We start from the raw sequence: 13,972 nt of genomic DNA on the forward strand, positions 1-13,972 counted from the left end.
GGCGCGAAGCGGGTTGCAACCGCCATTTTGGTGTCCAGCCCGCGCTTGGTTAGTTTTGAGGTCGGTTTTCAACGACGGTAAGTTTTCAGAATATTTTTCTGACCTAGGGAATTTCCCCTAGGTTAGTGTTTTTGTCGTTTTTACGGGTTTTACGTAGTTTATTGTTAAGGCCTGAGCACAGACTTTTGCATAACGCATAAGGCATAAGGAAATAAACCAATCAGAATCCTTCATTTCCATCGCCATTTTGCATTCTGCGAATCTCGCATAGTGCATAAAGCATAATGCATAAGGGGTCGAAAAATCCGTAAGGATGAATCCTTATGTCTTATGCAAAGAGATATCGCGCAATATCGCATAAGAAACTGTCCTTTGTGTAGTGGTTCTAACCTATTCTCGATGAACGTACAGGAATAAGATACGTATATACAGGTAAATATGATTTAACTGTTTTTGTATTTAATATTATATTGAAGGTATATGTTGCAAATATGTATTTTAATGTTTCTTTCATCAAATGAATTATATATCTATATTTTATATCAGCAGGAGAATGGATCATACTTCATATTCTTACAATTCGCAATATGATGAAGATGTCTATGAAATGGAAAACCAAAGTTATAGCTGTTATAATTCACAAAGTGATAACGATTTTCTTGAAGTAGAGAATATAAATGAAAAGGATGGAGATATGTTGCTCATCTCCCTAGTACGCGATCATCCTTATTTATATAACAAAGAACTAAGTAATTTTAAAGACAGTATTAAAAAGCAGAATGCCTGGATAGAAATAGGAAATATTATGGACATGACAGGTATATAATATTTAAAAATTCAAAACCACTCTCTGAAAATGTCGAAGTTACTAAAAATAGGCAATGAGAGCGCACGCAGTTAGTGTTGCGTAGAAAACAATTTACGTGTATACTTGTTTACGTTATATTTCAAACAATTGTACGTTTCGGCTCAATGATCTGGCCATCCTCAGCAATACACTCTTCAAGTTGATGCAAGTTAAAAATTATAAAATCATTTAACTTTATATGGTAACAAAGTGAGCAACATCTATAACAAAATTTCAGATATGTAATTACAGTAAAATCCCAATAATAAAAACGCAGTTCAAAAAACATACCACAATGTCAACGAAGTCGCAATTCGCAGTAAACAAGACGGTTGAACACCAATTCAGTTCAAATATACAATTCAGATGTGAAAATATAAAACATGTTAATATAATCTGTTGGAACTTGACTCGCACACGACGAAGTTAGACCAAGCAATGATCCACACTACAGACAAACACCAACTCTGAAGTGAAAAATAATAGCGAGAGTCACAAACATCAGTGATGTACCTAAAGTTCAAAAATGTTCAGAACAAGTCCATTCAAAATTTTCAAGTTATAATTTAGTTAAGATAGAAATATAATCATTATGTAAAGACTCAGTGTCCGTCTGCAGGTTTAGACCATTATCTTGTAATTTGATATGGATCATTTCAGAAATCAGTCGTTTGTGTAAAAACCTTTCGTTATCTAAGATCTTCATTTTTTTATCTAACCACCCAGTTTCTCAAAAAAGAGGCACCATAATAGGTATGGTGGACAGAGCTATGCTATTGTCACATCCTAAACTCCATAAAAAAAACATTATTTTTATAATTGACATCCTGATGAACAATGACTATCCTTTGGATTTTACCTTCAATGTAATCAATGACAGAATTAAATTTCTTTTATATAAAAGAACGCATAAACAAAACACTGTTTCAGTTAGCGATGAATGACTAAATATTCTTGGTTCTCTGTTCCATATATACAAGGGATATCCAAGAAATTTAGTAATGTCGTCAGAGAGCTAAAGGTTAAAATGGCGTTTTTCAGTCTCAATAAATTACAAAGAATTGTTAGACCTCTGAAAGATGCTCTCCCGTCGTACTCATGTAAAGATGTGGTCTATAAAATTTGTTGCAAAGATTGTAATGCTTCTTATGTCGGACAAACTTCTCGACAACTAAAAATTAGAGTTTCTGAACATAAAAATCATATTGCCAGGAATACTACAACATAATCGGTTATTACGGAACATAGACTTAATCTAAATCATGAGTTTGACTGGGAGAGAGTGAAGATCTTAGATAACGAAAGGTTTTTACACAAACGACTGATTTCTGAAATGATCCATATCAAATTACAAGATAATGGTCTAAACCTGCAGACGGACACTGAGTCTTTACATAATGATTATATTTCTATCTTAACTAAATTATAACTTGAAAATTTTGAATGGACTTGTTCTGAACATTTTTGAACTTTAGGTACATCACTGATGTTTGTGACTCTCGCTATTATTTTTCACTTCAGAGTTGGTGTTTGTCTGTAGTGTGGATCATTGCTTGGTCTAACTTCGTCGTGTGCGAGTCAAGTTCCAACAGATTATATTAACATGTTTTATATTTTCACATCTGAATTGTATATTTGAACTGAATTGGTGTTCAACCGTCTTGTTTACTGCGAATTGCGACTTCGTTGACATTGTGGTATGTTTTTTGAACTGCGTTTTTATTATTGGGATTTTACTGTAATTACATATCTGAAATTTTGTTATAGATGTTGCTCACTTTGTTACCATATAAAGTTAAATGATTTTGTAATTTTTAACTTGCATCAACTTGAAGAGTGTATTGCTGAGGATGGCCAGATCATTGAGCCGAAACGTACAATTGTTTGAAATATAACGTAAACAAGTATACACGTAAATTGTTTTCTACGCAACACTAACTGCGTGCGCTCTCATTGCCTATTTTTAGTAACTTCGATATATAATATTTGTCTTATTCAAATTTTTCATTCAATTTATTTCAAAACATTTTCTATGCAAAAATTATTTTCCAAGAAATTATATTGAAATAATTTCATATAATCTCAAAACTCGACTAAAGTAAGAAAATTTGGTGAAAGAATGATTGAATTAGTAATTTCTGACGAAAAATCAGTTTAATTTATAATTAGTTACCAACTTCTTGTTTTCTCATCACTTACTTTCAATAATTTAAATTTACAAAGTAAATTTGTTTTATTATATTTTATGTTAAATTAGATGTGTTAAATTAGTTATTTGTTTCTTAGCTGATGAGTGTCAATCCAGATGGACGCGATTAAGAGAGAGATATACCCGAGAAAAAAAACAGAAAGTAGAAGAAACAACTACGAGAAGTGGAGCGACAAAAAGGAAATCCTTTGAATTTTTCAAAGACATGGACTTTTTGGAACCATTTGTCAAGAGGAGAAGGTATAATAAAAATTAAATTGTTGAGAAATTATAAGATAATCAATAAAGTGTGTTTTCGGTTTAATATAAAACATATATTTTATGAAATTATATGAAATTGTGGAATTATTAAATAGAAATGAAGTAAACGCGAATAACTTACCTCAAACAATATATATTTTTAATATAATACATTCTACAATATATTCGAACATTATACATATATAGTAGACAGTTTATTGAAGTTGATTTATAATATTACAAAAAGTGATTTAAATTATTTAAATTTCTTTAAATGAATTAATTGCATTAAGTATTTTGAACCATTTTTTTCCTTTTTTAGAACAATGACCAACGTGCAAATTAAAAAAAGCATACCTTCATTATCAAAATGTAATCTTCAAAAGTATGTAAGACAAATTATTATATCAAATTAAAAGCGCTTCTATTTGCAAATTAGTAATAAAATCTCCATTTTTTATTTTAGAAATTTTGATCAACGTAGTGGAAAAGAAAATTTATCTTCAGCAAGCATGGCTACCTTAACTGAACAATCTTTAAGAAATAATAATGATTCTGAACTGAATCAGGATAGAAGCAATTTGAGATTACATGCAGAACGGAATAAATTTAAAGTTGGTTCAAGTGAAAATCAAATCAACTTATCTTTTACGAATGCACCTACTTTTATTGAAGATAATATAGATTCAGTATGTTCCGATTCAAGAAATCTAACAAGGGGACCTTATGGCTACTGGGTCTCCGATTTTCTTCATACTTACAGGATTTGAAGATCAGTACCCGAACATCAATTTCCTAAAGCAGTACGATGCGCTTCTCAAAAACACTCGAGAAAATCGACTTTGAAGATTTCCGAGCGCTGTAAGTACAGAAAGTTTGAAGTAGTTGTCAGAGCCGCTCGTAGCCGAGCGCATAGCACTCTAGTCTCGTAAGCGCGAGGTCGCTGGTTCGATTCTCGTTGGCCGCAACTTTTTTTTATTAATTTTACTTGAATCCTATATCTAACATTAACATTTATCAAATTGAAATGCTAATTAATAAATATGTAATCGTAATTTTGGCAATAAAAATTAACATCTTTTTATTTTTAATTACCACTCGCTTGAAAATACGAATATTTATAATAAATTAAAATGTGGTACAAAAATGGAAGACATTAGATAGGGAATAAAATACTTTTTTATTTCTACAGATTACGAGTAAATACAAAAATAATATTAAAAACACAAAAATGATATTAATAAAAATATTTTTTTAATTTTTATAAATTATTAATTATATATATTAATTGTATGAAATATATAAACAATAAAAATATAAGTATAAATATAAATATAATAAATATAAGTGATAATATAACTGACAGTATTATTGATACATATTATTTTTGCATTTAACAATAAGACATTTTCCATTTTTGTACCACATTTTAATTTATTATAAATATTCGTATTTTCAAGCGAGTGGTAATTAAAAATAAAAAGATGTTAATTTTTATTGCCAAAATTACGATTACATATTTATTAATTAGCATTTCAATTTGATAAATGTTAATGTTAGATATAGGATTCAAGTAAAATTAATAAAAAAAAGTTGCGGCCAACGAGAATCGAACCAGCGACCTCGCGCTTACGAGACTAGAGTGCTATGCGCTCGGCTACGAGCGGCTCTGACAACTGCTTCAAATTTTCTGTACTTACAGCGCTCGGAAATCTTCAAAGTCGATTTTCTCGAGTGTTTTTGAGAAGCGCATCGTACTGCTTTAGGAAATTGATGTTCGGGTACTGAACTTCAAATCCTGTAAGTATGAAGAAAATCGGAGACCCAGTAACCGTAAGGTCCCCTTGTAAGGTAAATATTTGCACAAGCTTTCATTTGTAGAATTTCTTACTTTTTGGAAAATGTAATTTATACTATTAATAACATAAATTACTTAAACAATAATACAATATTGTTAGTGAATTGTGAATTATGTTACATACGCACAGGTAATTAACGTGTTTAAAATGCTTCATATTTTTGTATAGAGATTCAACTTCAGCTTTCCCCTCCAATGTATCAGATACTTCTTTAATATCATCAGTTGGTGCTTCTGATTATGCGCGAAATAAAGGACAACGAATGAAATCAAAGGGAAATCACAACCTGACGTTCTTCAAAATGCTATTTGTAAAGTCACATCATTATTGGAGAACAGATATTCTTCAAATGTTTCATCACCATCGGCGTCGTCCATAAAGCCAGAAGTAGGAGAGGATATAGCTTTTTGTCAGTTAATACTTTCTTCACTTACAACAATGTCTCAACATAAAAACATAGAGAAAAAGAAAGAAATATTGCGTATTATATATGATATCTAGAGTACAAGACTGAAAAGAGTTTGCAAAGAGTTTTTTTAACGAAATGAACAGAGTTTTAACATTGTTTTTTGTTTTAATACAGTTAATTTTGTTTAGAATTTGTTTTCAGAGTTTAATTTTTAATAATTATAAGCAATATTCATAATACTTAAATATTTCTACTACAATATATTTATTGCACTACGTGTAATATAATTATTATAACTTTTTAATTTTTGTGATATGAAATACAAAATAAATAAATATTTTTGCACATTTTTCATTATTTATTTTCTTACAAATATAAAGATTTACGACCATCGCACGCGCTACAACCATCGGATCACGCGGCGCACGTTTCTTCGAGATACGAGCTCGCGTGTGACTATAGCTTCTACTTGTTCCGTTACGTAATCCCACCCTCGAACGACTAATAAGTAAGTGTAATGAATAATGGTAATCAGAATTTGTTCGGTTGATGAATGGTAAATCAAATCTCGATAAAACCGAGACGACTTAAATTGTCCGTAAATCGATTCACTCACTTGTACATGTATTCTAAAAACGGGTCTCGATTTATGTAAACTGCTACGATCTAACACATGTGCCGTTTACTAGCATGCAATAATGTCACGTAGCATTAGATCCAATAGAGTGACAGATAAGATTAGATTCGTAAGACGAATTCGTAAGACATTCATATACTTATATAATACATAATTTCTATCATTTACATACTTATATAATACATAATTTCTATATTGAAATGTTATTTTATGATGGATCATCGTGATGCAGCCCTCTTCTAATATATTCGTATTGCCATAATACTTCACCAGGTGGTGTTAAGAAATAATCAGCTAATTTATCGCGCTGTTTATATGCAATTGTAGTTGCACGATGTATTGAAGTAGTAAGTATATTTCTAAGACCATTATGATCATTTCGCCGCCATTCTCCAGGAATGATATTACCTGCTACATCTTCTGAGTCAATAAAATTGGGAGGACAATATATTCTATTCTCCACATGTACCAAGTCTTCCTCAGATTTTATAAAGTTATGCAGACATATAGCCGCCATGACAATCATATCAACGTATTTAGGATGCATTGTAATTGGTTTCCGATAAATCCTCCACCGTAAGGATAAAATGCCAAAAGTGTTTTCTATTGTACGCCTTGCTCTAGATAGTCTGCAATTCAATGAAACGCATGATTCAGCTAAGTAACAGTAATAATATATGTAGGATATTCCAGATCTATACCGTAACATTTGTTAATAAGCAACTTCTTGAGGTCACTTCAAGACAACAATTTAATATCAAAAGTATGTTGAAACTATAATTTGTGAATGGAAAAGGTTTAGACAAATTCAAGCATCTTCAATATTCAACATGCCCAAGCACGAAACATTTTGATAACTTGAATAATCAACTTCAAATAACATTTCCCATTTAAAAATTTGCTCTCTTAATTTAATATTTATTTAACAATTTAGTATTAATATTTTCGTTTTTAAATGAACTCAAGAATCCATCATTAAGATGAAACAGTAGGTCTGAGATACCCATTTACGCGCACGTCACATGCACGCATACAATCTTATAACAATACTAATAATAATAAATACATAAATATTGTTTACCTGTAATTAAATTTTTTTTCTTTCGTCAAGTGCTTTTCCAGAGTAAGGTCGTATCATGCTGGTACTGATTGGGAAACCACTGTCTCCAAGGAAGAAACATGGCAATTTAATATTACTTCTAAAAAGATTTGCAGTCCCTTTAGGAAGATTTAATGTACCTTCTTGCAATGCCACATGAATATCAGAAGAGGTAAAAATACCACCGTCTCTATTACCACCATAGGAACCTATATCGACTAGTGTGAACCTGTATCTATGATCACATGCAGCTAGCAGCACTATGCTAAATGTTTTTTTGTAATTGAAAAATAAACTCCCGGAATTTGGCGGAGCTTGTATCGTCACATGTTTCCCGTCAAATGATCCAACACAGTGAGGGAAATTCCACTGTTCCAGAAAATTAGTGCAAATATTTTTCCATTCTTCTTCTGTTGGTAAACGCAGATAAATCGGTTGCAATATCTTTACTATCACTAAAGACGTTTCTTGGATAATTTTGCGAACAGTTGATTCTCCACATCTAAAAGCCAATGCAATAGACAAAATCTGATCCCCAGTTGCTAAGTATCTAGAAAACAATGATATGTAAAATAAAATAAAATATTATTATAACACATTTCCAAAAATAATATCATGCTACACATGTTTATTCCATTTTTTAACATTTAAAAATAAGTACCTCAGAGTTATAATCAATCGTTGTTCTGGACTAAAAGCTCGTTTGTTTAATTTTGTTAGAAAAGGCTTTGTTATTTGTAAAAGATGATAGAAAGTTTCTTTTGTCATTCTCGCATATCGAAAAAACATATCGTTATCATGCTGTAATTCATGGAAGAGGTGTTCAAAATCCCCGTACAGAGGACGTGCAACATTAATAGGCCTCACCCACCTCTCCGATTTAACCATCTTTTTCTTCGATTTCTTTCCTGTAATATTGCCAATAAGCACAATTGCAAAAGAGACAAAATGAGAAAATCTTCATCTTCATTCACATCCATGGAAGCTATGCCCTATTACATAAGAATTGTTAATAATCTTTAATTGTTCATTAAATTTAATATTTACATTTACATGAATAAAATTAGTAAGAAAAATTAAAATATATTTTATTTCAAAATCCAAACATGTAAATTTACAGAGAAAGGTAATAAATTATATAATAATAACCTATAGGATTTTAATGTTTGACAAGATTTAAAACTGTCTGATTATGCCAATGTAGAATATTTCATACTGCTAATATTGATTACATTTATTAATACATTAAAAATGTAATATGTATGAGACGTGTTTTTTTATCTTGAGCAATTTGTTTAATTGCTCTATCAGCTTTATTTGGCTTTACTTACATTTACTTTTGCATTTCCGATGTCTCCTATTTGCAAAATTAAATGCAATCAATATTAGCAGTACGAAATATTCTACGTTGGCATAATCACGCAGTATAAACAATAAATAAAAAGTGATATAAATTTAACTTTATTATTAGCTTTTAAATTACAAAATAAATATATTTAATAACTATATTCAATGAATAAAATATATTTAAAAAAATATTTATCTTTACACACAGATATTTCTTTATATTTCTTATTAATAATTTCTGATTAATACTTTTTTTCACTTTATTTACTTGGTGTTATTTTAACTCAGTTCTATTTGGTGTCCAAAACAATTTTGAGGTTAGAATATAAAGTCTTATGCACAAGTTTGTGCGTTGCCGTGTGTTACGTTATGTACTATGCGTTATGCAAAAGTCTGCTCAGGCCTTTAGTTTTAAGGTAGTGTTCGTTTTTTTTCTCCCTTGGGAGAATTATTTTAGGGTTTTGTAGTTTTGAATTATTGCGGGTTTTGGTTTTGCGTTTTTTTTTTTTAACCGGTAAGTAGATTTTTAATCCGTTCAGTAGTTTTGTTCGGTTTTCGGTTGCGAGTATTTTTGGCGGGCCTAGGGATTTTTCCCTAGGTCTAGTTATTTTTTTTGTTTTTGACTGATTTTCGCCTTGGAGCGTTATTGCGTGCTTTCCGTGATGGCTAGTGCGTATGATCAGGAGGAGCCTCTCCCGCCGGAGAGCCCTTTTTCTGGCATGTCTATACCGGATGAACTGAGCACCTCTGGTGCTTTTGTTGTGCCTCTTCCCCCGGAGGTCCCCCCCCTGATGTGGGGATTGCTGATGCGATTGACCTTACTGATGTCGTCGCGTTCCCTGATGACGATGACATGTCTGTGTGTTCACACATGTCGCAAGTGTCTGGTGCTTCTCGGGCCTCGAGGACTGATAAGCACAAGAAGCGTAAAGCTCTTAACCGCCTTTCCGACGATGATTCGGACGGGGGTGCAGCCTCTCGTCCCTGCGATGACTCTACGTCTTCGCACGACATTTGTGCGCGTATTACTGAATACGCTGATCAGATTGACGACATCCGTAAAAGGAGAGGTAAAATGCAAGACAAGTTAAGCGGAGATATGAAACGTCTCATCCGCAAGATAAAGGATGCTACCTTTATTCTCGCTGGCCGCGGCAGCCCTGATGAGGCCGATCATTTGCGCCGCTCTTTGACCTCCCTGCAGCGCGAGGTCACTGCGCTTCGCGACGCTAATGCAAATTTGCGTCGCGCGTACGATGAGGCAATGGTGAAGGTGTCTATGCCGCCTCCTCCGCCGGCCCCTCCTGTGAAGCCCAAGTCGATTATTGTGGCCAACGACTTGGTTCCGACGGTTAAGCTCGTGCGAACGGACCCGCCGGCCCGCAAGGCGAGCGCTGTTAGTCCCCCTCGTGCGTGTTCAGGAGCCTGCTGCTCGCAAGCCGCTCCCTCCCCCAACGGATGTACAGACTATTACGGACACCGTAGTCCAGACGGTCATGGCTGCGTTGCGCCAGCAGGGTGTGCTTGGTCCGCGTGCGCGAAGCTCGTCTCGTAGTGTTAGCCGAGGGCGCCGTCAGCCCTCTCGGAGTACTTCGTGCGGTCCTCGTCGCGATTTTAGTGGTTCAAGTCGGTCTGCCGCGTATATGGCTGACCCGTACTATTCGTCGAATGGCCCGGCGACGGGATATGATGCGTATGCTCGCGATTATCCGTCGATAGGTCGTCAGGGTCCTGCAGCTGCGTATGCTGGAGCTCCTTATTTCGATGCGTATGATCCGCGTTATGATCCCCCGTCGTCGTATGCCGGGGCTGCTCGCCGTCCGGCCAGTCAGCCCTGTCCACCTGCGGCTGCACGAGGGTCGATGAACCCCCAGCGCCCGTGGAATTCGGTTCCCCCTGTCGTTTCCGACCGCGTTTCGCGTGATCGTCGTCGCCCTCCTCGTACGTCTGTCGTGACGGTTACGCGCGCGGAGAACGGGCCTTCGTATGCGGCGACGCTTACCCAGGCTAAAGCGAAGTTGCCTGATATCGGGCTAGAGAATACCCGCGTTCGGTATACTAATACTGGCGTCCTTTTGATCGAGGTAGGTGGTCCTGATAATAGGACCAAGGCGGACGCGCTCACGGGGCATCTCCGGGAGATGCTTCAGGATGGCACGAAGGTAGGTCGCCCTGTGAATATGGCCGAGCTCCGGTTCGTGGGGCTGGACGAGTCGGTTACGTCAAGGGAGGTCGCGCAGGCTGTTGCGCAGATTGGCGAATGCTCGCCGCATGACGTTCGCGTCGGCAGTATCCGGCCGCTGCGCAATGACCTGGGGATTGTGTGGGCTCAATGCCCGTTAGCGGCAGCGATTAAAGTATCCAATCAGGGCAAGATACGCCTTGGTTGGATGATGGTACGCGCGGAGTTGATGAAGGCCAAGCCTTTGCGATGTTTTAGACGTCTCGAGGTCGGTCATGTGGCACAGGGCTGCACACGTCCGGATCGTACGGACGTGTGCTTCCGATGTAGCGCGCCGGGCCATAAAGCTTCGGCGTGTACGGCTCCGAGTCCGAGTTGTCTTTTGTGCCGGGAAGCCGGGTTGCCCGCCGAGCACCGCGTGGGAAGTGCGCAATGTCAGCCGGCCGTGGCTGATGCGCGAGGGGCGGGGCGGAAGGCTGCCCCACCTGCCGGTTCCCGTCCGGCTCGTTAATGGACTTATTGCAGTTTAACTGCAATCATTCGAAAACGGCCCAAGACCTGGCCTTCCAAACAATGGCGGAGCGCGGTGCTCCCATTGCTTTGATCGCGGAGCCATATCGGGCTGGTGGTGCTGGGAGGTGGGTCTCCAGCCTTGACGGGACGTGCGCGATATTTTTACGTTCAGGTTCGTCGTTTTCGTGCTGCTGGACGCCGCGTCACAAGGGCGACGGCTTTATTTCGGTGGAGGTTAATGACCTCTTGTTGGTGTCGTGTTACTTCTCGCCGAACAAGCCTCAGCGGGATTTCGAGCGGTTTTTGTCGCGCCTGGAGGACGTTGTGCGCGTGTTTTCCCATCGTAAGTTAATCGTGGCCGGCGATTTTAATGCTCGCTCTGCGGAATGGGGCGATACGCGAACTTCCACTCGCGGTGAGTGTTTGGGTGCGTGGGCGGCATCTTTGTCGCTCCACCTCCTTAACTGGGGTAATACCCCCACCGTTGATCGGTACCAGGGTCGTTCGATCGTCGACCTTGCGTGGGGCTCTTCCGCCCTTCTTCCGTTCCTGTCCGATTGGCAGGTTCTGGAGGACGAGTCTTTGTCGGATCACCGGATGATCCTTTTGCGGGTCAACAAACTTACCGCTCGCCGCGAACGCGATATTGTTGTGAGGGACATTCGGTGGGCCCTCAAGAAGCTTGACAAGAGGCTCGACACCATGCTGACGTTTGCGGCGTGGTCTTCGGGCGCGGTGGATGCTGGCGTATCGGTCGATGATCGAGCCGCTGATCTCGTGACCAAGGTCGCGGATCTCTGTGACGTGGTCATGCCGCGCCGTGGATCGTCGTGGCGTTTATTGGTGGAACGGGGAACTCTCTGCAGCTCGTTCGGCGACTAACGCCGCCCGTCGTAAGTACACGCGTGCGCGTGGCAGCCGGAATGCTGCTCGAGTATTTTTGACGCGGGGGACTTACGTCGCCGCGCGTAAGTCCTATCGACAGCTCGTTCGTGCCCAGGAACGTGCGTGGGCTGAGTTGCTTGGTGAGGTCAATGCGGATCCGTGGGGCCGACCCTATCGCATCGTTTTAAAGAAGCTTCGTAGCTCGGGCGGGCTTGCACCTCTTGCCCTTTTGACGTCGCCGGATGCGCGTCGCATTATTACAACGTTGTTTCCCCCCGCGCCGGATATTGTAGCTTCGCGCGCGGTCGCTACTTATTCCCCTCCCCCAGTTTTCGTCGGGGGACTGGGACGCGCCGTACGATATCACCGCGGCGGAGTTCACGCGTTGTATCACCAGGGTTGGCAAACGTAATACTGCCCCTGGTCTGGATGGTATACCGGGTCTTATTTGGCGGCACTTACTTCGCTCTGCCCCTGACGAGATGCTATCCATCTTTAACCAGTGTATCGTCTCGGACGTGTTCCCTACTCAGTGGAAGCAGGCTAAGTTGGTCTTGCTTAAGAAGAGTGGCCGCCCGGATGGCGATCCTGGTGGGTATCGTCCTATTTGTTTATTGGACGAGGCGGGTAAGGTTCTCGAGCGTATTATCGCTTTGCGCCTTACGGAGCATGTCGCGCGTTGCGGTGGTATTAGTCAATACCAGTATGGTTTTTGCATCAATCGGTCGACGTGTGATGCATTGCGTTTTATGGTTAGGACGGCCCGTGCATATACCACACGGGGTGGTTTTTGTGTTGCCGTTTCGTTAGATATTAAGAACGCGTTTAATACCCTTCCATGGTCCGTGATTTTGGCGGCGCTTGAGGATTGGCACGTTCCTGCCTCGTCGCCCTTTTGCGTTCGTACTTGTCCGACCGGTGGGTCTACGCGGTGTTACCCCTGGTCCACAACCTTGCTTTAAGCTTTAAACCGTAAGAAAATGACCAAACACAGTCGATTATTATCTACATATTCTTCTGTAATTGGTTAATTTTCTTACGGCTTAAAACTTAAAGCAAGGTTGTGGACCAGGAGTTAGAGGACGGCTCCGTCATTCGACATCGGGTTGAATGCGGAGTCCCGCAGGCCGCGGTGCTGGCCGCGCTTCTCTGAATCGTCACGTACGACCAGGTGTTGCGCGCGGCACTGCCGCCGGATTGGTGTTTGTCCGGATTCGCTGACGATACTACCCTCCTCGTGGGGGGTCGCGACGAACGCGAGATACGCGCGCGTGCGGCTATCGCCGTCTCGCTCGTGTTGAACGCCATCAAGCGTCTTGGTTTGCAGGTCGCGCCTCCGAAGACGGCCACCGTGGTCTTCGAAGGCCCTGCCCCGTTTCTTCAGGAGCGCGGGCTCCCCGTGGATGACGTGGTGGTGCCGTTTATCCCCGCCATCAAGAATCTTGGCGTTCAACTCGATAGTAAGTTATCGTTTGTTCCGCACGCCGAGTACGTCGTCAAGAAGGCTACTCGGGTCGCGAACGCGCTGTCACGGCTGATGCCCAACCTCCGTGGACCCAGCGAAGACAAATCGTTTATACGTATATACTGTGATGGCCATCCTGTTGTACGCGGCCCCCGTGTGGGCACAACGGGGTATGTCTCGTCGCGTAAAAATGCTGATGACCCGGGTTCATCGACGTTTGTGCGCCCGCGTCGTGTCGGCGTACCGTACCGTCTCGGACACGGCGGTCGGTATGCTGGCT

General features: G+C 39.7%; 2 pseudogenes; one reads left to right on the forward strand and one right to left on the reverse strand.

Annotated features, from left to right (window-relative positions):
* The first annotated feature begins 424 nt into the window (after positions 1 to 424).
* On the forward strand, positions 425 to 5,739 carry LOC113561946 (annotated as a pseudogene).
* Positions 5,740 to 7,288: 1,549 nt separating this feature from the next.
* Positions 7,289 to 9,502, reverse strand: LOC113561947 (annotated as a pseudogene).
* Positions 9,503 to 13,972: the final 4,470 nt, after the last annotated feature.

This window comes from Ooceraea biroi, chromosome 5 (genome assembly GCF_003672135.1).
Source record: "Ooceraea biroi isolate clonal line C1 chromosome 5, Obir_v5.4, whole genome shotgun sequence".
Classification (NCBI taxonomy): domain Eukaryota; kingdom Metazoa; phylum Arthropoda; class Insecta; order Hymenoptera; family Formicidae; genus Ooceraea; species Ooceraea biroi.